The 21,250-nt window shown below is 43.8% G+C and overlaps 1 protein-coding gene across 4 annotated transcripts in view; it reads left to right on the top strand.

Moving 5' to 3' along the window:
- The first annotated feature begins 963 nt into the window (after positions 1–963).
- The window catches only part of CDKL5 (cyclin dependent kinase like 5), a 162,745-nt gene continuing 142,458 nt past the window's right edge, over positions 964–21,250 (top strand). For 3 of the 4 annotated variants that reach the window (XM_075913853.2, XM_075913860.2, XM_075913823.2), the window contains exons 1-2: positions 965–1,115; positions 7,796–7,845. The gene's annotated coding sequence lies outside the window, so the exon portion shown is untranslated. Of the gene's footprint in view, positions 1,116–7,795; positions 7,846–21,250 lie in introns of all 4 variants that reach the window. The other variant, XM_075913845.2, reaches the window with a different exon arrangement.

Here is a 21,250-nt window from a genome sequence, read left to right as displayed (position 1 = left end):
ACATAGTTTGCAGAGAGAAGTTGAAAAATGTGTCACACAAAAAAAGACATAAAAAGGCTGAAAAGGTAATATTTTAAAAATTCGTATTATTTTTACGACAGCTCATTTTTTTTAAAACTGACATGAATTCTGAATGCCAGTGGGTTGGTAATAGTGGCATTTTAGGGGAGTTTTCTCCCTTTTGAATAATATGACAGCTGATCTGAGGAAAAGAGGGGGATTTAACCCACCGACTGTCCTGCAAATCCAGAGCGAGAGGAAGCATCTCCCTTATTCCCCATTTCAACCCCCAATCTTTCTTCTTGCCTTTCGCCCCCCCTATGAGTATTGCATCTGTGTGTGTTATGCGTGCAACAGTTCGCCTTAAAAAAATGCAGTACAGCGAGAGCGGGCAGTAACTAAAGCCCCTTCCAAATTAGACAGCCCCCAGAGAGGGCTCCAGTTGCTCCCCACGAGCAGCTGATAGCCAGCCTCTAGGAAACATTCCTGCGCAAACCGCCACAGATGCCTCCCCAGATCACCGCCCTTGGCCTCCCACCTGCCTGCGTCCCAGGAATGCCGCATGCTCTTGACAGCAGCTGCTCCCCCCTGCGCTACCAGGATCCCTCCCCCTGTTGCTGCCGCTGCTGCTGCCGCCGCCTTCTCCCTGTCACGACCCCCGCTGCTGCTCCACCCCCTCCAGCTCCGGCTCGGAGCCTCCCCCCGCCCCAGGCTCCAGCTGTCAGCCAGCCGCCCGCAGCCCAGCGCTGGTTGCTCGGGAACTGCAGAGTCAACCGAGCTTGTCCGCGCGCTGGGCGGGGTAAGAGGGCGAACAGGGAGCGGAGGGGAGACCCCTCCCAGTGGCCCCGCCCGTGCGGAGGAATAACCCGTTCGCATTGGCCGATGGCTGAGGGGGCGTGGCTCGCGGTCAGCTCGCCCTTTCTCTCCCATTGGTGGGGGGCGGTGTCAATGCAATCCGCGGGCGGTAGCGGGCTAGGCTGAGAGCTTGGAGCGGGCTGGCGCCTGGAAGGGAGGGGGTATCGCGGGTGCGCGCGCACGAGCAAGAGAGAGGGGGCGGCGGCGGCGGCGCTGCCGGGTGTAACGAAAACAGCGGCGGAGCCGCAGCGAGCAGCGGGGTGAGTGCCGGGGCCGCGCGGCCAGGGGGAGTCCCGGCCCCACCTGTCACCGCCCCCGGCTGCCCGGTAACGGCGGGGCCGCTCCCCTCTGTCCCCCGGCGGGCGCGGCTGGGTCCCGTCCCCCCGGGGCTGCGGGCAGCCCCCGCGCTGCACGGCTGGCAGGGGCCGGTTCCCCTGCGGCGAGCCGGGCTTGGGCGCCGCTTCCCGGAGGGCTCCGGGGCGAGGGAATTCGGGCTCCCGGTTGCCCCGAGGGCTGGGGCGGGGGTCGCTCGGATTCACTGAACGTCCGCGCCTCTCTGCCCGGGCTGGGAAGAGTCGGTGCCTGCGGCCGCCTCGGGAAATACCCCGTCCTCGCCGTCACCTGGCTACGTCTGTGGCTTCCCTCTGCTGAGGTATCTTGCGCGCCCGGGTGAGGGAGATGCACCAGTTGCTCCTAGGCGAGGCAGGAGATAGGCGGGCAGAGAGGCGGGGGGTATCAGGGAGCTGCCGGTGTAGGGCCCCTCGGGGAGAAAATCACCCTCCTCCCCCGTTTCAACTGATCTGGAAAGGCGCTGGGATCCCTTGACTCTGCTCCAAGATTCCACCTTCCATGTCAGCCTCTAGCTAGTTGGATGTGAATTGAATATGACTTTCCTTTGCGGCCCCCGCCCCGCTTCCCGGTCCCTGGACAGCTGCAAGGGCAAGGATGTTCTGAGTTGGGATACTTAATGGCTCACATTGCTAACCTGCCCTTCAAGCGCCTGTTACAGGCGGAAGAAAGGGGGCGGCGACACCCTTTTCATTCCTGGCTTCTGTGTGGGGGATGTGTAGGTGCTGCTGCTTAAGTACTTCTACAGCCTCTAGTTTTGGATCCTCCTTCTACACTCTGCATAGCTCCATTGCTTATGGTTGATGCTGCAGCTAGCTTTCCCCAGCAGTACCTGGGAACTGCTATAGTGAAACCGGCAAGAATCAGTGAATGTCTCCCTGCTTAGGGAAAAGCTATAGTCAACACCAGGAACATTAGGGTTCTCTGTAGGTTCAGAAAGATGGCACTTATGGTCAGCATATACATTTGGAAAATTAACTTTTATCGGTTATGGATGTGAAACTTAATCTCTTTTTTTAAGTGTTAGGTTTGATGCTCCATAGATCAGATTGTGTGTGAATATTATATAGAATAGGATTTGGAAAAAAAAAATCAATTTGTTTACTCAGTACTGGCAAGTGAAGGGTTCCCCTGGAGACTTGAGAGGTGTAAGCCCTCAGGTTATGTGGTAATTTGGGCCAACATTTTCAAATAAGTTACTGTGCTCTTGTTCTGTGTTTGTACAGCACCTCACATAATGGAGTCCTGCTCCATTATGTGGGCTTCCACGTCCTATGGTAATTCAAATAAAACCCTGATGGGGGGGGAGAGAAAGGGGTACTAGGCACCTGCCGCTCATGCTGAAAGTGCTCTCTAGTAATAGTGCTTGATTATGGAATAGCCCAAGTCCATAAATCCTGCTTCTCCTTATTGATTGTGTGAAAAGTTTAATTCTGCAGGAAAAAATGAAACATATGAGTAAATTTAGTATTCCATAGTGCATTTTGGATTTCTCTAAAAAACAAAATAAATAGCCATTTTATATTTAATTTCAATATGCATGTTACCTTAAGTCTAGTTTTTTATTTTAGTGCATGCTACAATGGTGCATTGCATTTCTACTCAAGGCAAATACATTTTATAATAAACTTACAATTTTTCTGCTGTTACTATTTTGCCATTTTATGGCTTAACATTATTTGAGACTTTTAATCCTAGTATCTATTAAAAAGAGAGGAGGAAGGGGAATGCGGTAGCTAGGGATGTAAAATCCCATTCATTCTGTTACCTGGTTAACTGCTTAAATGGGGGCATGCAGGAGCCTGTGCTGGAGTGGCCCATGGTGGGCCTGGCTACTCTAGCCCACCTGGGCCACCGGATAACCAGTAAGCATTACCCAATAAGGGTGATGCTTCTTACATCCCTAGTAGTAGCCTTGTGAGTTTCCAAAATCAATACTCGGGTTACATGTTAAAGGGTCAAGATGAACTCATGAAACCAGGAGAATTGAGAGTCTCCCAACCTGTCATTGTATAGAATCCATTTTTGTTTAAGATTTTTTTTAAATCACAATTATCTCTTTCTATTTTTTGTTTGCATTTTGCTCATTTTGGCACCATTAATTGCTAATTCTTCAAGGTTTTTAGAATGTCACAAACAGGAAATTTTTCAGATCACTTTTGCTTGACCTTACAGTAAGAACATTGCCTCTTACCATATGCAATACTAACAGTATTGTATTGTACATGAATCATACATATTCATCTTCAGATTAATTGAAATATTCAGAATTTGTTTTGATAACTATTAAAATATTTTCACTTCAGTTTTAACCTAGAATGACTATTTCCGTGTAACTCAGTAGAAAAATGATTTAATATGTTACGTAAATACATAAAAAGTATGTGCTGTAATACTGTATAATCCTAACAGTAAGTCATCAGGAGTATTCATTTCCATAAATCTGGATGGTTATTCAAGTTATTGCTACTGCATCTGTTGATGACATTGACTATGCAACTAATTGAATATACACTTCTTCATGAGAGAGCTTTACAGATTTTTGAACTAGCATGTCAGAGTTTACCAGTGGAGCAATGGTGTATTTATGTGTAGAACTAGTATGGTATGAAGTGGTTATTTCTGTTAATGCATGAAGTAGAGTGGGTGGGTTGGAGGAGAATAAAAGCTGCAAGTACAAAGTAAGATAAAGAGTCTAGTTAGAAAAAGAATAATTCAGATTGCTATAAAAATGTATTTGAGATGCTGTATACCTAGGTATAGCCTAGAGTATTGTTCAGATTTTTGATTGCCAGTGCTCTGAAGCATATTATGCAGTGCTTTCAGACTTCAGTATCCGATTTTGTTGGTGGATTTCAAGTTGTTGCTAAAACTCTCTGGCATGTGCTCTGGCTGTCTCAGGGCATGTCTACAGTAGGAAACTATTTTGAAATAGTTATTTCAGGAGTTATTTTGAAATAAGCTATTTCAAAACAGCTTGTCCACACTACAGAGAAACCCCCAAATTAGTCTGAGGCAGGTTCCCTTAATGAGGACTCTCTACCTTGACTTAGAGCCACAGGAAACACTGGGGAGTACTTACTCTGAATGACTCCAGGGAGAACTTATTTCAACATAGCAGCAGTGGAGGGTCCATACTACCTCTCTTTTGAAATTACTTTCGAAATAAGCATTATTCTTCTTGGAAAGCAGGAATTATTTTGAAATAACAGGCTTGGTAGTGTGCCCTGCTTGTTATTTTGAAATAAGGGGAATTATTTTGAAATAACTCTCTAGTGTAGACCAGAGCTCAGGGATTATTCTCTTCTCAACCTTTATCAAGATAGTGGGGATTAGCAGTGAAACTACTCTGAGCAGTCACCATGCTTGAATGCTGGAGACCTGGAAGCAGAGCATTCTTAATGAAGCATTGGTATTGCTGGAATTTTTTTTCCCCAGTGAGGCCAAAAAGTCCTGTTTTTGTTGTTGTTAACTTTCACAGTACATTGTGAATGTTAGCAAAAGCTTCCATTGTTCTTTTCTTGAAGATGGTGGCTTGAGCTGGCAAAATTATACAATTTTGGAGAGTGTCAGCACTATACACTAAGTCTGGACTCTGACTCAGGTTTGAGGCATGCCCTCCTTCCATCCACACACACATTAGTCTGACATGGATCAGCAAGCACTCAGACCCAGTTCCTGCGAACTTAGTAGGGAGATTGGTCAGAGCCCAAATACCACTGTGGTTCAGATTCAGGCTCTGTAATTTTGCAGTGTGTATGCAGCTCAAGCTACAGAACTTGATCAGAAGATCTCTAATGAAGTATGGATATATTAATGTAACTGTGAGCCCAGGTTCTGGCAACTGTAAGTTTGTTTGCAGTGCAGTGTGGATGCTTGAACAAGGGCATAGAAATGGTGTCCCCAAGCCCAGGTCCTACTTTACAGTGCCTTGTAGACATGTCTTTAGAGTGGTGGTCTCCAACCTTTTTAAGCATGAGATCACTTTTTGAATTTAAGTGCAATCCAAGATCTACCTCAAACCCCAATACCCTTGCCCCACCTCCTTTGTGCCCCTTTTCTGAACCCTTGCCCCTGCTCACTCTATCCTCCTTTCCTCTCCTATCATCCCTCATTTTGACCAGTCTGAGGCAGAGGGTTGGGATGCAGGCTGTGGTCTTGGAATAAGTGATTTGGAGTGTGAGAGGGGCTCTGAGCTGAGCTTGGGGCAGGCAGTTGGGATGTAGGAGGGGGTTCTAGGTGCAGGCTCTGGGAAGGTATTTGGATGCAGGGGTGCTCAAGGCTAGGTCGGAGAATTGGGGTGCAGAAGGGACTTCATAACTGGAGTAGGGCTTCAGGATGTGGGCTCCAACTGCTCACTGCTTACCTCAGGCTGCTCTTGAGTGGTGGTGCAGTGGGGCTAAGGCAGGCTCACCACTGCTCTGGCCCTGCACCACTCCCAAAAGCACCCTGCAAACTCCCTCCATCCCAAGCCCTGTTGTTCCCCCTCTCTGCTCTGTAGATATAGGATACAGGGTGGGACAGGGGGCACCTTCACATCAGTACGCCTCTTCTCCTTCCCCTGCCCTGCACAGCAAGCAGGAGGCTCCTAGGGTTGGAACAAGGCAACTCCAAGGAAAAGGGCAGGAGCGGTGCAGCAGTAGGGGGAGGGGCAGTTGAAGTGACTGCACTTGATAGCCTCTTGGCCAAACCAGTCAGGATCACCTGTCAGAGGTTCCAAGATCTACAAGTAGATCCCGTTCTACTGGTTTCTGTCCATTTCTTTAGAGACTTTTGAATTGCTACTTGAACTTTCTTTTGTTTTAGAATTTTTAATATCAGCTGTACAAGTTTTCAGAGGTTATGTCTTGTGGGGGAGGGAGAGGGAGGAGAGCAATAAAAGGCCACTTTGGGAGAAGTTTGATGGGGATTGGGAAGATATGCCAGTTCATCTCAAATTGCCCATCATTTTACCATTTAAAAATAGCTGTGTCTTTAATTTGTAATAACTCCTTCCATTTGAGGATTTCAAGGTGCTTTATGAGCAAGCATAGAATCATGAAAGGGTATGGTTGGACTGGATCTCAAGAGGTCATTGAGTTCATCAAGACAATCTGACAGGCATTTTTCTAACTTGGTTTTTAATACCTCCAGTGATGGGTATTCCACAGCTTCTGTTGGGAGCCTATTCCTCTCCTTACGGATAGAAAGCTTTTCTTACTATGTAACCTAAATCTTCCTGATTGCAGTTTAAGCAGACTACTTCTTGTCTTGCTTTCAGTGGACATAGAGAAAAAATTATCAAAGTCCTCTTCTAATATCTAAAGATTATTTTCAGGTCCTCACTCAGCCTTTCAAGACTTAAGATGCCAATTTTTTTAATCCTTTTCTCATAGGATAGTTTTTAAAAACCCTTGTTTTTCTGTGGACATTACAATTTGCCCACATCTTTCTGAAAATGTGTGCCCAGAGTTGGACACAGTGTTCTGGCTGAGACTTCACACTTGCTAAATAGAACAAAACCATTTCCTCCTGTGTATTGAATGTGATGCTTCTGTTAATATATCCTAGAAAGCTAGCTTCTTTCTCCCTTCATCACTTTGAGTCAAAATTCAATTTGTGATCCATTGTAACTGCTGGATCCTCCATTTTGTGTTTGTGCATTTGGTTTTTCCTTCCTAAGTACAGTAGTGTATCTGTATTGCATTTTATCTCATTGATGCCAGACATTCTCACATTTTCCAAAGTAATTTTGAATTATAATCATGGCCTTCCAAGTGGTAGAAATCCTTCTGAGTTTGCTATCATCTGCAAATGTTATAAGCCTCTCCATTATCTAAATCTTCAGTGAAAATATTGAATAGTACCATACTAGGATAGATCCTATATAAGAGCCCACTAGATGCATCACTCCCTGTTTGACAGCAAATCATCAAGAACTACTTTTGAAGTTTCAGAGGGATAGCTGAGTTAGTCTGTAACTGGAAAAACTTAAAAAATAACAAATAGACTAGTAGCATCTTAAAGACTCCTAACAAAACATGTATGGTTTCATGAGCTTTCGTGAGTGCAACTCACTTCAAAGTGGGTTGCACCCATGAAAGCTCACAATACTATCTACATGTTTTTTTAATCTTAAAGGTGCTACTAGTCTATACATTGTTTAAGCTTTTACTTTTGGAGTATAATCTTTCCTCTAGTTTTGCACCTATTGTGCGAGATATGGCAATGCATCCAATATCTTGGACAAAACTTATTGAATTAAGTTTAAGTATCTTTGGAGTTTATTGTATTAAAAATGCAAAGTTTATGTATTGTGGGGCCTTACGTAACTTTTCTAAGGAAGAAGCATGGACAATGTAAACCTGGGGAAGTGTTATGAACATCAAAGGCCTATTTTAAATAATGTGCCAGAAAAAGTTGAGTTCCTAGGAAATATGTGGAAGGGGGTGAATGCAAATTATTTCCTACAGTTATGTAAAGATTGAACGTTTGAATTATACCTTGATGAGGGGACCATTGTCTAATTCCTATTCATGTGTCTGCAGATAAAAGACCCAAACTATATAAAGGAGTGATTCTCAGATTCTTATGTGTGTTTGTTCTTTAACAGGTATCTACTTCTGAACACGTGTGGCCGGGAGAGGAGGGGGAGAACTCTTGGTGAGTTTTGAAGGAGCAGTTACTTGCCAGAGTCCTTGTTAGAGTTGTGATGGAGGAGGTAATCTCTTGTAAGCTTAGTTGCATGTATATAAGTTCTTGTATTGGTTTTTAACCTGGTTTTGCTGCAGTGTTTTCACTTCAAGAATGTGTGCTTCATTAGGAAAGCTGTATGGTAACTCATACCCGTGGGCAATAATGCTGTTTATAGCTTCTGAGAGTAAGGCAAAATAGGTCTGTTGAGGCAGTTGAGGAATTCACCATGTAGTCTGGGAACTGTGCAGCTGGGAAAAACCCAGTGAGAAGAAAGTTGTGGCTCTCTGTCCAAGACAAGTGATGGCTGAGGGTCTAGGTTGGTTTGGTATAATTTGTTCTTGACAAACCTATACTGACTATTACTTACAAACACTTTATCCTCTAAGTGCTTACAAATGGATTGTTTGACCATGAGCTAAGCTTTGCAATACTACTACAAGGTAGGTATTAACCGGATTTTACAGACCTGGAAACCAGGGAACGAAGAAAGCAGGTGATTTGCATAGGCATGCAGGAAATATGTGGCATAACTGCGAGTAGTCCATATTTCTTACTTCATATCCTATGTTCCGCCTATAAAATCACTTTTTTTAACTGCCATCTTGTCCTCTTTATTTATTACAGAAGCTTATATGGCAGGGGTGGGCAAAAGGGCCTCTGTGGGCCAGATCTAGCCCACAGAGAACCTCCACTCCCCCACCCCCAGACCAATTACAGCCTGGGGGTGGGGAGAGCATACGAAGTTTCCTCTGCTCTGCTTGTAAGTGCCAGGTGCTCCTGACAGGCTGAAGGAGGCTTTGCATGCTCCTCTGTCCCCAGGCCAGTCAGTGCCTGGGGGCGGGGAAGCATGCAAAGTTTTCTCGGCTCTGTCCCTGCCCTGTGAGGAGCATGTGGCACTTAAAAGTGTTGCGCACTCCCCTGCCTCCAGGCCCTGATTGGTCTGGGGGCGGGAGAGTGCACAAAGCCTCCTCCTGCCCTGACAGGAGAGTGTGGTGCTTTTAAACGCCGTGCAGGGTAGGGACAGAGTAGAGGAAACTTTGCACACTCGCTCCCAAGTCCTGATTGGCCTGGGGAAGGGGGAACATGGGCACTTATAGTCAGGGGCATGGGCACTTAGAGAGAAGGAGGGGTGGGGCAAAGGCACTCCCAGTCTGGGGAACCTGGAAGTATCCAGGCCCCACCCCTTCGGTGCAGCCTAGAGCCACTTCAGAAATTTTTGAAGAGGCCCCTGGCAAAAATGTATTACCCACCTGTTATATGGTGTCAATTCTTTCAATTTAGACTTTTCAGTATATGTGGAAAGATATTTTCCTTTTAAAAAATGGTAAGAATCAGTTTCATACATTAATTAAAACATAGTAAACATGAGAGAACTATAGATCTAAAATGCTCTGCTTCACAAAATCTATTCAGTTTGATTCATATTTAAATTATTATATATTGACAAATACAACTTCTTAAGAGCTGACAATCTGTTTTCATAAGCTTTTAGACAACATCCTTATGCAAAATTTCAGAATACCAATACAATATAATTTTCCTTCACTAAAATCATTTTAAACGAAGAGTGTTTTGTGTGTTTTTTCATGATCATGAGGATTAAATATTTTGATTAACTGAACACAGAGAATGGAAAATAGAAATTTTAAAAATAAAAATCTACCCCAACATGTCTTCAATGTTCAACACATACTTTTGTCTTTTAGGCTACACCATTAGTAACAGCTACATGAATTTTCAAGTGATAAACTAGCCACTTCACAACTTCAATACTGTTTCAGTTATATTCACAAAACACATTTCAACCAAAATAAAAATCTGAATGAGGGATGTAGAATTACAAAAGTGTACTGCTTAATTCATACCAAGATCTATAAGCATGCATTACTTCATAATTATGAGAATGTGGGTATGTCTAGACTGCAAGCCTCTTTCAAAAGAGATTGTTTAGACATCCACAAGACTTTCGAAAAGGTGATCCACTTTTTTGAAAGAGGAGTACCTAGGCAATCTGGACGCTGTCTTTTGAAAATGCCCTGTTTGCATTCAAGAACACTTTTTTTTCGAAAGAGCTCTTTTGAAAAAAGGCATTCTTCCACGTAAAATGAGGTTTACCGTTGTCAAAAAAGCCACTGCATTCTTTCGATTTAATTTTGAAAGAATGCAATGGCAGTCTAGATGCAGGTGAAGTGTTTTTTTTTTTTTTTTTTAAGGCTACTTTTTTTTTTTTTCAAAAAAAACTGTAGTCTAGACATAGCCATTGTTTAGAATCTTGATTGGTCAACAGCAATAAAAAAGGAGTAATATCTTTGAAATGCAGATACACTTTTTTGTATATATGGCTCCCATTACCATTTTTGTATGTAATCCTGGAGTGTTTTAGGGCTTTATAAAAAGGCTAATATTAAAATAGGTTGTATACACTATGGGGCATTCCTTGACAAGGTTAGTCCTGTGTAAGGAATGTTCTTCTCTCCTCCCTCCCCCTCCCCAATCTGGGCTTCAAATCTCTAGTGTGACTGAATTGATGCTGTTCAGTTTATCTAATATTAGAATTACTCCTTGATATCTTATTAACTCCTTAGTCAATGGTACTTTGAAAACTCAAGCAAAGTACTTATTTTAATGCTATGCCATGTTGTAACTGTGCAAGTCTTCAAATATTAGTGAGACAAGGTGGGTGAGATAAAATCTTCTATTGGACAAAGCTTTTGTTGGTGAGAGACAAGCTACTCACAGAACTTCTCTTTAGGTTTGGGAGTTTCCAGACGAGCTTTGTGTAAGCTCAGTAGTTTCTCTCACTAACAGAAATTTTGTCCAATAAAAGATATTATCTTGCCCAGCTTGTCTCTTGTACTATAACATTGTTGTGAATGTATTTTTGAGGAATGAGGAGACAGAAAAAAATTTTCATAGCACTATGTGAAAGTGATGAATAATAAATCTTACAAGGAAATATGAATGAAGTTCAAAGTAATTCTATAATTTGCCGGCTAAAGAGGTCTCATATATTTTGGTGTACAGCAGTACTGTCTCCCTTACTTTGTTGTTCTTAATCTTACAGATGACTAAAAATACAGATGTTAATGGTAGCACTTCTTCATTCATTGCTGAAATGAATGGGGAATGTGACTGTCTGGTTATATAGAACCAGATATTCACGCATCTATTTCTGCATGAAACTATTCAAAATAAAAAAAATAAGTTTGGGCCATAAGTGCAAAATAAAATATTGATAGTTTTTGGTGAAAAAAGAAGCTAGCTTTAAAGTACTTATCTATTTGCTGAGGTTTTCCAAATGTAAGCAGCTGAAGAAATGATTATCATTTGGTGGTGTTTACAAACTTTTTTAAAGCTAGTCTGCTGTCCTCAGAAATACGCTTCAGTTGATTTCAAATTACATGATTGTGAACCAATTATATTTGTACTTGAATTCAAAATTTCATTTCGTTTTCCTGACACATGCAAAATGTTATCTTGAAGTGGATGATGTAATCCAAAACAACATCTATGGTGGTCTAAAATGCAATGCCTTGTGAATCTTTCAAGTACAGTAAAACTCCAGTGGTCCGGCACCATCTGGAACCCAGAAGTACTCCGGACAACTGGAGTTGCTCTGCCCCCGGCTTCCCCGATTCAGCCGCTGTTGAAACTGACCAGCGGCTGACTTGGGGACGCCTGGGGCAGAGCAGCTGGGGTGCTGCCGGGTTGGTCCTGCAGCGCCGAGGGGCGCATCCCCCCCCCCACTCCACCCCAGGCCCCTCATAGCCCCCCTTTCCGATAGTCTGGCATATCTGATAATCCGGGACCCCTTGGGTCCTAAAGGTGCCGGATTATTGGAAGTTTACTGTATATAGTGTATTTAAATAGTTTAGTGCCTGTGAAATGAATAATTTCTCAGCCATGGAGATTGATGCCCTACTTATCCACAAATAGGTGCATAACTGCAATGTATCCTTGAGTTTGTTTCACCAATGTCTCTCAACCAGTTTCTGATCATGAAAGATTTGTTCACTCTACTTGTTCCTTACATGCCTGTAACATGCTAATTGTGGTGGTGGTTTACATATGAAATAGATATGTCATTTAGGAATTGGACTTACCATTAATAAGCAGTTTAGAGAGGCTGTTGGGTAATCATTTTCTATTACTATTGGCTAGCTGTTAAATTGGTGACCAGGACCCTAGAGTCAGTTTCCATTCCCGATTACCTATTCCTGAACGATCAATTTTTTCCATCTTAAAGCTGATTCATGGCTGTTCAAACTCTGGGTGGGAGGGGAAGGCGCAGGGATGGAATGCAAATTGGTGAATTTGTGCACTCCCAAATAGGGATATAAGTGAATAGTCGGGTTTCACCCCCCTTGCTGCCTCCATATCAGAGACAGCAGGGGGTGGGAGAATAGCAGCTGGTGTTGGGAGGGGGGAGCTGGCTTTAAAGACGGTTCACCCCAGCACTCTTTCTGCGGTGCCGCCTGCCTCCACGCTGCTTCTACCAGAGGCAGCAGTGGGGGGCAGGGTAGCAGAGGTTGCTCTGGCAGCAACCCCTGTCCACGGGATGGAGGGGTGTGTCAGCTCCCTTCTGGGATGTCCCCGTGGATAGGGGCTGCTGGACTTGACTTGAGCCAGAACCGAGCAAGCCCGGCTCAGTCCTGGCTCATGACAGTCTGGACCACTGTGTCTTTGTTTTTCAAATGTAGTAAGAACCGGCTCTTAGTATATTTAAAATGCAGAGCTGCAGCGGACCTGGCTCTGTCCTGTCTCGTGCTGGTCTGGGAGCTACCCCCGCTGTGGCTCTGCAGTTTAGCTCCTACTACATTTAAACTTCAGAGCTACAGCGGGGGTAGCTCCTGGACCAGCACGAGCCAGAACAGAACACCTTCCCTTATCAACTAATTGTGTAGTTGATAACTATCCCAATCATGGATAGTTCTCTGAAAACATCCACACACTGTGCTGCGGCGGTCAAAAATGCAAATAGGATGCTAGGAATTATTAAGAAAGGGATAGAAAATAAGACCCAGAATATCTTACTGCCCCTGTATAAAACTATGATAGGCCCACATCTTGAATACTGTGTATAGACATGGTCTTCTCACCTCAAAAAAGATATTTTGGCCTTGGAAAAGGTTCAGAAAAGGGCAACTAAAATGATTAGGGGTTTGGAATGGGTCCCATATGGGGAGAGGCTAAAGCGACTGGGACTTTTCAGTTTGGAAAAGAGGAGACTGAGGGGGGATATGATAGAGGTATATAAAATCATGAGTGGTGTGGAGAGGGTGAATGAAGAAAAGTTATTCATTAGCTTCCATAATATAAGGACTAGAGGACACCAAATAAAATTAACGGGTAGCAGGTTTAAAATTAATAAAAGAAAGTTCTTCTTCACACAGCACATAGTCAACCTGTGGAACTCCTTGCCGGAGGAGGCTGTGAAGGCTATAACAGTATTTAAAGAAAAGCTAGATAAATACATGGAGGTTAGGTCCATAAAGGGCTATTAGCCAGGGGGTAGGGATGGTGTCCCTGTCCTCTGTTTGTCAGAGGCTGGAAATGGATGGCACGAGACAAATCGCTTGATCATTGTCTTCAGTCCACCCCCTCTGGGGCACCTGGTGTTAGCCACTGTCAGCAGACAGGCTACTGGGCTAGATGGACCTTTGATCTGACCCAGTACGGCCGTTCTTATGACTACAGGCAGTCCCCGGGTTACGTACAAGATAGGGACTGTAGGTTTGTTCTTAAGTTGAATCTGTATGTAAGTCGGAACTGGCGTCCAGATTCAGACACTGCTGAAACTGACCGCCAGTTCTGACTTACATACAGAATCAACTTAAGAACCCCAGGCGTCCCCAAGTCAGCTGCTGCTGAAACTGATCAGCAGCTGATTCCAGGAAGCCCGGGGCAGAGCAACTCTGCCTGGGGCTTCCTGTAGTCAGCGCTGGTCAGTTTCAGCAGAAGCTGACTTGGGGACGCCTGGGGCAGAGCAGCTGGGGTGCTACTGGACCAACCCAGCAGCACCCCATCTGCTCTGCCCCAGACGTCCTGATTCAGCCGCTGCTGAAACTGACCAGCAGCGGCTGAATCAGGACCTGGGGCAGAGCAGCTGGGGTGCTGCCGGGTTGGTCCAGTAGTGCCCACGGGCGCTGCTGGACCAATCGGCAGCGCCCCAGCTGCTCTGCCCCTGAGTCCAAAACAAAAGCCTGGTCTGCTGGGGGGGGGGGGGAGCACACTAGCTGCGCCCCCCCCCCAGCAGACCAGGGACACGGGGAGCAGAGCCGCAGCGGCAGCGGGGTGCCGCGCCTCTGAGGCTTTGCTCTGGCAAAGCCTCAGAGGCGCGGGACCCCCCGCGGCTGCGGCTTCAGTCAGGGTGCCTGTGGTCTGCTGGGGACCGTCCCCAGCAGACCACAGGCACCGGGTCTCATGCGGCAGCAGCGGGGGGTTCCCGCGCTTCTGAGGCTTTGCTCTGGCAAAGCCTCAGAAGCGCGGGACCCTCCCGCGGCTGCGGCTTCAGTCAGGGTGCCTGTGGTCTGCTGGGGACGGTCCCCAGCAGACCACAGGCACCGGCACCCAAGTGGCAGCAGCAGCGGTTCCCGCGCTTCCGAGGCTTTGCTCTGGCAAAGCCTCAGAAGCGCGGGAACCCGCCCGGTGCCCCTGGTCTGCTGGAGACAGTCTCCAGCAGACCAGGGGCACCAGAGCAGCTTACGAACCGGGCTTTCTCGCCCCGACTTCCGGGGCGAGAAAGCTCCGTTCGTAAGTGCGGATCCGACGTAAGTCGGGGACTGCCTGTACATGATTAGTCACTGCCTCTTAACATCCTTACTCAGAAAGTGCAGGGAGTGGGGGAAAAGTAGGAGCTGTGGGCCTCTGGTGCCTAGTGCACAAGAAATGTGTGGAATAGGGGGCAGACAGAGAGGCCACAGATGGAGCCCCAGTGGGCTGCAAGTTTCCCACCTCTTATGTAGAATGAATATCTTTTGTTTTCAGTTGAACACTTAAAAATGTTCTCAGCTAACTTGCTTATACATTGTTTACATATAGAATTCCTTGAATAAAAATATTAAGCTTGGTATTCTGTTTTGGTGAAACACTTTGGCTACGTCCACATTGGCAAGATTTTGCGCAAAAAAATCTTGCCACCTGTCTACACTGGCCGCGAGTACTTGCGCAAGAACACTGATGTTCTAATATATAAAATCTGTGCTTCTTGTGCAAATACTGTGATGCTCCCGCTCAGGGATAAGCTCTCTTGCGCAACTGTTCTTGCACAAGAGGCCAGTGTAGACAGACAACATCAATTTCTTGCGCAAGAAAGCCCGATGTTTAAAATGGCCATCGAAGCTTTCTTGCACAAGAGAGCATCTACACTGGCACGGATGCTCTTGCGCAAAAGTACATCTTTTGCGCAAAGGCACATGCCAGTGTAGACGCTTTCTTATTCAAATGCTTTACGCAAAAACTCTTGCATTAAAGAGTATTTGCGCAAAATCTTGCCAATATAGACGTAGCTTTTGCTAGTAAAGGTGTGGGCATAGTCATAACAATAAGTCTCAGAGGGGTAGCCGTTTTACTCTGTATCTGCATAAATGAGTCTTTACTGGTAAGAAGTCTCTTTTGAGCTACGCAATTTGCATAGCTTATTTTGAGTTAATTTTAAAATAAACCGCTATTCTGAAACATCCCTTAATCCTCATGGAATGCTATTTACAGGGTTGCCAGAATAGAGAACCCATTATATTTCAAAATAACGGGCTTGTTTCAAAGATGCGGAATAGCTATTTTGGGTTACTGGAAATGTAGATGTACCCTAACAGATTTATTTGGGCCTAAGCTTTTGTGGGTAAAGTGGGTCTTTGTCTATGAAGGCTTATGCCCAAATAAATCTGTTAGTCTGTAAGATGCCACAGGATTCCCATAATCATAGATACGATACTCAGCGTGCTATGTGAATCTTGGAAAGTCAAATGAGTTAGTAAACAGTAATATTCTTCTACTTGTTGTTGCAGTCATAGACTTTTACTGGAATCAGGCTACATTTATGCCAGTGGTTCCCAAACTTTTATGTTGCACCTCTCCTACCAATAATGGAACCTATCTCCCTCCTGGGTGCCACATGCAGGTGCCAGGGGCAGGAGCAGGGCTGCAGTTGGGTCCCAACCTGTGGCTTGAATGGAACTGAGTGCCATTCTCCCCCTCTCCACCAATCCCTTGTGGGGCTGGCCTGTGTCCTTTCAACAGTCTTCTGGCCACCAAGTTGGGAGGGGGAGGTCCCACAGTTTTGGAACCTCTCATCTATAGTAATATCAATATGTATAGAATGAACTACAAGTTTTACTTTCCTGATCTGGCATCCTTGGGACCTGATTGATCCTTAACAAGGGATTTTGCTGGACTGTATAGGCCAATTCCAGCCCCTCTGCTGATGAACTCCAGGGCTGTCCCGGAATCTATCAGCAGACCCGGCTGGCTCCCCTCCAAGCTCCACACCTCCACCTAGTTCTGCTGCCAGCCTAGCCATCAAACTAGCTTTCTTCACTCAGTCTTGGGTTAGAAGAGCATTTTCTGTTGCAGCTGTGTCTCAGTTCAGACTTTTTGATTTTTCTACCGCTTTTGGTCTATTATCACTTGTATAAGATTTCCTTGCTACATCACTTCAGATAGTTCTGTGGAAATCCAAATAATTCTCATGTTGGTACGCCTCCACTCCCATTCACTTAAAAGTGTCATGTCTAAAAAAACTCCAGCCTACTTTATGGACCTCTTCACGCTACTCTGGTCCATCTGTTTATCTAATAAATCATCTTCTCTCTCTTTACACTCTTTTATGGATGGTATGTAAGCCTTATTTGCAGCTCTTTAATTTGGAATAGCCTTCCATTACCTCTTCATATTTGCTTTAAAAAACATTTTTTCCCCTTGTGTATGCCTCTTAACTTTTCTTCTTATGAGATGTATGATTGACTGCCTTAATTCGCATAGTATTGTTTTGCAGCTGTTATCTGTCCATTTAGCTGTGAAGCTTCTTTGGATACAGTTTGTGTTAGAAACTATAAATGTAGTCCTATAGATGTATGTGACGTACAATGTGCAGATCCAATAGAGTTCATAGGCTGAATGCACAATTTGGTGCAATATAGTATGTTTAGAAAACACAAAAAAAACAAGTAGGAGGCAGTCAAATGGAAAACTTAACAGAACAAGGTAGTTTTTAAATATTCTTTTTCTGCTTTTGAAGGAGAGGGAAAGGTTTGACTATAACTTGAAATGTTGTTGCACATAAAATTGGGCATGGAAAAAACAAGCAAGCAGGGGGTCAGTCAAGAAGTATGGGTGGAGGAACTAGCATTATATAGGCTGAAGCTAGGTAAAACACTGTACAGATCATCTGAAGTTAGGGTCAGGAGCTTGAACTTGAAAAGTGAGAATAGAAAGCAGTGATGAGAGAACTCTTAAGTACAGAGTTATCTGTGGACTAGAGAAAGGAAAGATGAATGGAGGACACTGTGATAGCTGACATAGAATTGAAAGTACCAGATGAAGCTTTTCCTAAGGTTCACACAGATGAGGATGGTAAAATGAAATAATACTCCAGTATGGGCTAGTTTAGGGTTCCAAGAACTATTATACTGCCTTAGCAGTAATGATAAACCAGCCCCCCAGTGTATGTGTGTGTATATATATCCAGCAGCTCTTAGTACATTTAAAAAGCAGTAGTCCTGGTTCGTGCTGCCCCGGGAGCTAGCCCCCTTATTTACGAGTCAATTAGCTTATTAACCACTACTTAGGGTCCCTGATCCTAGCCCAGGGACCCTATAGATAACAGCTGTTGCTAATTGGCCCCTGTACACACTCAATGGCATGCTTTGGGGACCTCCAGGAATAAACCCATTCTGTGGCACGGATCTAACTCCAATACCAGTTATAAATAATATACAGCCAACGTACTTAAATTATACTTCACATACTTTTACTTAACAGGTACAACAGATTAAGATTAAATGACACTACTAATTTAAATCCACCATGTGCAGTTGAATAAAATCCATTAAACTTTTTTGTAAAAGTAAACTTTTTTGTTGTAACAGTTCTGAAGAAAGAAATACATCATGCATTTGTCAGGTATACTGGTACCATTTGATAAATTTTGATTTTCAGTAAATGGTGATAAGTTTATTGGGGAAAGGAGGTGGAAATGGAGGTTAGGTCCATCAATACTTATTAGCCAGAATGAGTAGGAATGGTATCCCTACCCTCTGTTTGTCAGGGGCTGGAAATGGATGATAGGGGAGGGATCACTTGATGATTACCTGTTTCTTTTTACTCCCTCTGGGTCATCTGGCATTGGCCACTGTCGGAAGACAGGATACTGGGCTAGATGGACCTTTGATCTGATCAAGTATGGCCCTTCTTGTGTTCTTCTGTGAGGACAGCTAGAGATGGGAGAACCTAGTGAGCAGTTAGACTGCATATAGGAAATCTTATGGGAACAAAATACAAGAAGAAAATTCCCCAAGTGGCCTTGAGGTAAGAAGTCTCTAATGGGGAAAAATATTGTGCATATTCAAACATTATCCATATAGACTAGGGCTCTAATCTTACAAGTGATAGTAGTACATGAACACAGAGCTGTGTGAATGTGGCTACATGTGGATTCTGCAGGCTGCCTGTATGCTGACAACTACTGGATCAATGTTTGGATAAATGAGGGTTTTTTTTTGTATAGCCACTAGAAAAAGTTTTAAGGACTCAATAAATAAAATACTTCAGAAATTCACATTACTGATCACTTTCTTCCATTAAGCACATATTGCTTAATCCTAATTTATATGCATATGATCAGAATAGATCTTCTAACCCAGAAAATCAACTTCAGAAAAGCGTTTTTAGTGTGTGTCAAACCTGATCCAAAATATTCTATATTGAAATACAAATTAAGAATGCTTGCCAGCCAGCAAGCCTACCTACTAGTTTTCTGTGAGGAAAAAATCTTTAACTTCAGAGTATTGGAGAGGCAAAATGAACTCAAACTAGCTAGAGACACAAACAATAAGAAAATATTCTACAAATATATTAGAAGCAAGAGGAAGACCAATCCCAGAGTACACCCATTATTCAACGAAGAGGGGAAAAAACAATAACAGAAAACGTAGAAATGTCAGAGGTGTTTAATAAGTTCTTTGCTTCGCTTTTCACCAAGAAGGTTGGTACTGATTAAATGCCTATAATAGCAAATGCTGGAGAAAAGAAGAAGATTCAGAAGTTAAAATAAGAAAAAAAAAAACCAAGTTAAAAATTACTTAAATGTTTTCTAGTCACCAGGGCTTGAAGAAATTCATCCTAGAATACTCAGAGTGATAGAAGAGGCATCTGAGCCATTTCCTATCATCTCTGAAAAGTCATAGAAGTTGGGAGATATTCCAGAATATTGGAAAAGGGGAGATATTCCAGAATATTGGGAAAGGGCAAATAGAGAGCCCACCTATAAAAAGGGAAATAAGTACAACACAGGAAACTACGGACCAACCCGCTTAACTCCTGTGTCAGGAATGATAATGGAGTAAATATTTAAGGAATCCATCTGCAGACATCTGGAAGATAGTAAGGTGATAAATAACAGCATGGATTTGTCAAGAACAAATCATGTCAGACCAATCTGATGGTTTGTTATACTATCAAAGACAGCTTTGTGGATAAGGGAAGCTGTAGACATGATATACTTAGACTACAGTAAAGCATTTGATATAGTCTCATACGACCTTATAGATAAAACTTGGAAATACTACTTAGATAGGGCTACTTTATCTAATATATAAAGGAAAATGTTTGTTTGTTTGTGCTCTAATAACTTGGACACTAAGACCTAAGCCATGGTGATTTGGGGGCTCTCCCACTGTGCTTTTAATGGCTCCAAGACTCATGACCTGGGAAGAAAACAGAGACATAGTTTCTGTTGTGACTTTTGTATCTAAGTTTGCCAAGTCAAATAGCTCTGATTCTCAACACTGCAATGCCTCTTATTTGAGTCCGAGATTTTGTTTTATGCAGCAATAGAAAAGCATGGGGGTCTGCCATAATGGCCAGATGTCAGGCACTGGCAGTTGCAGTGTGGCTGGAGGCTGTCAGGACCAGCTTCTGGTTTTCTCAATTTTGTTCCTCCGGTTTCCCGGGCAATGCCGGGTAAGTCCAGCTAGTGGTACATAAATGATTGAATAACTGTTCTCAGAGTACAGTCAAACTCCAATTGTCTGGCATCCAGTGGTCCAGCACTCCTGATAGTCCGGCACCAATTGGAACCTGGAAGTGTTCCGGCCAGCTGGGCACTTGGAACTCCTGTAAGCCCCACGCATGCTCACGGGCTAGTAAGGGGAAGAGGGGAAGGGGATTATACTTCCGTGACGGGTCTGCCGGACCCGCACTGTGTCCGGCTGGGGGGTGGGGGGCGAAGTGAGGGGGAGGTGTCGAGGGGGAATGGCAGCGGCGTGGGACGAACCCTCCACCATTTTGCAAGGAGATGGGGGAAGCAGATGGTTAAGTACTAAAATAAATTGCCTAGGGATGTTGCAGAGTCTCCTTCATTGGAGATATTTAAGAACAGGCTAGATAAATATCTGTCAGGGATGATCTATGGTGCTTGGTCCTGCCTTGAGGGTAGGGGACTGGACTTGAAGACATCTTGAGGTTCCTTCCAATTCTAGTATTCTATTATTCTAATATAAAGTGACATGTCTTCCATGGTAGCACCTTTGAGATACAGGTGGTATAAATTTAAAAACTTGGAGAATAATCTTTTTGTTTGTTTGAAACTGTTTTTGCCTCTCTTGATGCCTATAGCATTATAATAGTTCAATTTTAAAATTTTGTATAGGGTCTTTAGATATAATCAAATCATTTAGAACAATGTATGTTTCACTATAAACAACTCAAAGCAATTGTGTAAAGATATGTGGGGAATAAATAAATGTATTGGTATATAAATTGAGACTAATGATTGTGAAACTTGAGACATGGTTCTATAAATCAGTGTTATAAAAAGAGTTGTGCTGGGTATGACCAGCAATAATTTGCTCAGACAGGAGAGATATTAAATTGCTTTTATTACATTTCTGTTGACTCCTCAACAACTTTACACTGACTCCCTGAGGCATTTAGAAAAAGCCTGAAATGTTGGGGAAATACAGGTATCTGAGATAAAGATATTAGTCAAAACACCGCTCTAATGCCAAAGTTATCACTTCTGTCAGTACCTGCTGATTTATCTAATTTTATCTCAATTATTGTGTGACTTTTGGCTTCATTGCGATGTTCTTTTATGGGCAAAACGACACCTTTTGTTGCTTTTCAATGTGCAGCTATTTAAAAGCCAGCACTTTGC

Source organism: Pelodiscus sinensis, chromosome 1 (assembly GCF_052426305.1).
Source record: "Pelodiscus sinensis isolate ZL-2025 chromosome 1, ASM5242630v1, whole genome shotgun sequence".
Classification (NCBI taxonomy): Eukaryota; Metazoa; Chordata; order Testudines; family Trionychidae; genus Pelodiscus; species Pelodiscus sinensis.
This window is presented reverse-complemented; position numbering and strand designations above follow the sequence as displayed.